We start from the raw sequence: 4,852 nt of genomic DNA on the forward strand, positions 1-4,852 counted from the left end.
TTTATACTCCCACTATGATTATTGCAGTCGGGCTTCATCCACAGTTGAAAATTTAGTATGGTGAAGAAAACTCGCACTTGGATGTAAAGCAACTATGTATCTACAATGCCTAGTTTAGCATTAAATGTGGCCTCTTTTTACGTTCGCTTAGGCTAAGAGCAAGGTGATGCCACTGATATATAGTTTCTTGTGACACCATTGCTCAGTAATTGTCGATACGAGGCAGTTCCGCGATCTGTGGTAATGGGTAATTAATTGTACACGAAGGTAGGATAATGCTCCAGGCCTTCCTCACAAGAGTGGGATGTTGGAAGGTTGCAGCTCTGTTGGATAGTAAATGAGCATGAATCTTTTTTTGGAATGGTTGAAATTGACAATATCTGTTGGTATTGTTTGAAATCTTATTGCTATTTGGGATGGTTAGCTTTTATCATTTTTAGCAGGATTGTCTTAGTCTTGACTTCGATGCTTCTAATGTACAGATGAGAAACATCAGAATGGAGCATTACTTGACACACATTAGCTCGTTCCCATGTTTGGATATGGCCAGTGAATCACCACAATTAACTCTCTGCACCCTTGCAGCACCTCATTTAGTTCCTTGCATGCATTGCATGCAGAATAGCACCTTTATTTTTACACGAGTGAACCTCACTCATGAAAATTATATGTAAGTTGTGTTTGCAATGACGTGTGCTTGTAAGAGCAAGTATCCTGTGTGAGGTAGGTGAGGATTGTCTAGAGTCAGTGATCACTATTCCTTTACAATTTAAGACAGTGTCCATGCAGAGCTGGTTGGGGTCTCTCATTGTTGCTGTAATGGTCAAGTTAATGTGTAATGTGGCAGTTGTTCCAAGAAAATGCATGCTTAAAGAACTGACCTTGTGTTGACATTAAGGAATGTGATTTTGTTCACACTACAGATTTTGAAAGATGATTTGAATGGTTGTGTTGAAGGAATCGTTTTCTTTCTTCTAACAAAGTGGGACTAATGTTTACGTAGGAAATTGAAACGAGGCTATCAAACTTGGGAAGAAAGTTTCAAGGGAGAAAGATTGCCATAAATAATGGTGACATAATGGGAGGCAAATTCGCTTTTGCTAAATTAAAGTTATTCAGAGGGGGAGAGTCTACTAATATGGTATGCAATTCCAAGTGAGACCTCCCAATCTACTGTGGAATGTGTATCTTGGCACTCCTCATCATACCAATTGTTTCAAGGGACTATATTATGTGGAGACTTACCTTGTGATATGGTGCTATATGTGAATGCATATACTGGTGAGGTATGCAACATATCTACTAAGATTCTCATGAGCTTTCATAGAGAATTGTAGGGATCCATGTTCCATATTGTCTCATATATTGCATTGCTATATACTTCTTAGCATCTCATCTAAAGTGGTACCTTAGATATTTGGGATGCTCGGAGTTGGGTGGTTATTGTTTGTGTTTCATGTAACCACAAGTTTTAGGGAAGGTCAAGTGTGCATGGTCTACTGCCATTCCAATTGATTTGCTAGATATGGCAAAACTTTGTACATAGTTGTCAATGTCAGTGATCCCATCAAGTAACCAATTGTGCTAGCACCCTCTTTAGTGTTCCAATATGTGATCACATCTGAAGTCCACCAACGAGACAAACTATACTATATAGCTAGTCCATGAGCAATTCCCAATGTGAAAAAAGGTAATCACATTTAGTTGCTTGTTTATCCAAATTTAACCTTTGTGTCTCAATATCCTCAATTGACAACCCAAGATGCATGAGTTATTCTATAAAAATGTTGTTTGTTCATTGCCTATGAGTGCATTAAAATCATCGGACTAAAGTATGTCTCTCAAATGGGCAAACCTCATGATGTCTTTATATAATGGCATGTATGGTGAATCATCTTGTGATATGCATCTTGATTTTACCCATGGAAAATAACACATGGCAATGTATAAATCTTTAGGTCTACTAGTATTCAGTTTGATGCACATTTAGTGTGCATCTCTCTCTCTTTGCACCACACGGATCACATCCTAGGTCCTCTTACGTAGCATAGCCATACTCCAGATGCTCTACTTTTGCCATCCATCCATAGCTTTGAGGGTGAGTTATTGTTTCCTATCTATAGCCATTGAATGTGTCCTCAAAGTATTCTACGTCCGACCTAAGTGATGCATTATATTTCTAAATTGTTATTCTTAAGGTCTCATAGGAAACACATCATTATATAGCTTGACATTTAGTGATGATCGCCTTCCCATCCTTGTACATTGCCTATTTTCCCTTATTGCGTGTCTTATATACTTGTGGTATGTGCTATTTTGTACATGCCACACACTTGTGCAAGTGTCAATTCTTCATTTAGGAATATTCTCTTCTTTAAGAGTTGTTTGCTTTGAGAGAGAGATATGCATTTCAAGGTCTGAGTATTTCAAGATAAGATATTGGGTTTTAGTAGCATCCTTATCTACTCTCCATGCATGGATAGTAGGTGTCTCACATATCTCCATTTTTGTGCCAAGTGCCTTGGCATCTTCTTGAGGGGTTTCTTTTTTCTCCTAACTAGTGATCCACATACTCAGATATTTGGACATGCCCCATACAAATCTCTTGTTGTGTTATTGGCTTCTCTCATGCATCGATCGTGATCCATATCCATTGGCCATCTCTTACTCTCATAAACCATGCGTACAATCACATTAATCTTAGAGTCGTAGTCTCGCCGATTTTGACCATAGTCTCTGTAGTAGCATGAGCCCAATGAGACCTAGAAAAGTAACTACGAGGTACAAGGATAAGTGTGTCACTAATCATAATGAACTGGGTGTGATTGTTGAACAACATCTGAGTATACATGAACGCTCTCCTCATGCGATTTATCACCACTCTTGTCAAACAACTTCTCTATTTGAGTTCCTTGTCCTTTAACAATTTGCATAATCTATCTCTTCCGCTTTATGATGTTAATAATCACATCATGAAATTCCCTCTTAGCAATGCCTAAGATCTCGCCAAGAGTAAACTGTACTTTGTCACGAATCGCATGGTGAGGGGACTTGCTTGAGTTGCTGCGTTGATGATCAAACATTATAAACACAAGATGAAGCTCACTAAAGAACACAAGAAGAGCGATAGATTGCAGAGCATAACAAAGAAATGGAGGGGTTGAGAGGACAGTTGCAGGAAGTTGAGATGATGAGGAAAAGGGGAGAGACTACCTATGCTCAAGTTTTAGATCTTATGGTCTAGCTAGAGGAGGAAAAGGCAAGGACATTAGCTTTCACCAAAGAGTTAGCTAAAGTTGTTGATTGCTAAAATGACTTGATTTTTTGGCTGATTTTTGTTGCGTTTGAGGGCTGAATGGTTGATTTTTGATTGATTTTATATGATGATTAGTTGATTTCGAAGTGCTTGGGATTATTTTAGATAAGGTTGATTAATTTTTAGAACCTCATGATAGTTTTTAGAGGAGATATGATGTTCTGACATGTTTTGTTGATGTTTTGATAGTGTTTGATTGGTCAGCTTGAGTCTGTTAAGCTTCGATCAAAGTATAGATAAGATACAATATAAATGAAAGTGACCTACTAAGTCAAACATTGCAAAATTGACTATACTAATCAACCGACGCTATAAGTATGCCAGCTATAGGTACATGCAACAAACTAAATATAATAAGTGATAAGTTAGTGGCCATGTGAGGATCATAATGACTGCACGTGTTGAGATTGCCATCTCAACACTCCCTCTCAAGCTCAACCATATCTCTACAACTCCAAGAAAGCTTTGAAACTTTCGAAGCTTCTCTGCATCCAATGCCTTTGTGAAATATCAGCTATCTGATCCTATGTGCTGATCTATACTAGGTCAATCCCTCCAATAAGTACTTTCTCTTTCACAAAGTAGTAATGCACCTCAATGTGTTTTGTCCTAGTATGGAACAATGGGTTTTGAGCTAATTGTATGATGCTCATGTTGTCACAGTGAATGACAATTGAACCATCTCCTTGCACATCCAAATCACCTAATATCTTTTGTAGCTATCTCACATGCTTCCATAGCAGTACCTGTATACTTAGCCTATGTACTTGATGAAGCAATTGTAGGTTGCTTTTTGTTGTTTCATGTAACTGCTACACTACCAAGGAAAAACATAAATTTGATGGTAGATCTTTTGTCAGGTATGCTACCAACCCAATCTACATCTATAGATTCATGTATATCCGTATTTATCTCATAAAAATGTTTATAATGCAAAGTGGACTTCACATACTTCAATATTTGTTTAACTGCATCCAACTGAGGCTTTCTAGGCATCTACATAAAATGACTGGCAAGGCCAACAACATAGCTCAAGTCTAGCCTTGTGATAGTCATGTAAATCAAACTTTCTACTATCCTCTTGAACATAGTAGAGTCTTCTAGATTATCTCCAACATCAACACTCAACTTCACATTTTGCTCCAATGGCACTAAAAGAGGCTTACATGTTGTCATACCATACTTGGGTAGCATATCCAAGCCATACTACCTTTGGGAGAGTCATATACCATCGTTACATTTAATTGCCTCAATACCAAGAAAGTACCTTAGCTCACAAAATCCTTCATCTCAAACTTCCTTTTTAAAAAAGTCCTTAACTTCAATAATCCCACAGTCACTGTCACCTATAATAATAATAAAAAACATAAAAGCCAATGTTGATAAGATACTCTCTGATCTTGTTAGACCATGCTCTAGGTGCTTGCTTTAGTCCATAGAGCACTTTCTTTAACTTGCACACATATGTGGGATATTCTAAATCCTCATAACTTGTTGGATGATCTATATATACCTCTTCTTGCAATTCACCATGCA

Source organism: Lygodium microphyllum, chromosome 2 (assembly GCF_053477565.2).
Source record: "Lygodium microphyllum isolate KBCC chromosome 2, Lygodium_microphyllum_v1.1.10, whole genome shotgun sequence".
Taxonomy (NCBI): Eukaryota; Viridiplantae; Streptophyta; class Polypodiopsida; order Schizaeales; family Lygodiaceae; genus Lygodium; species Lygodium microphyllum.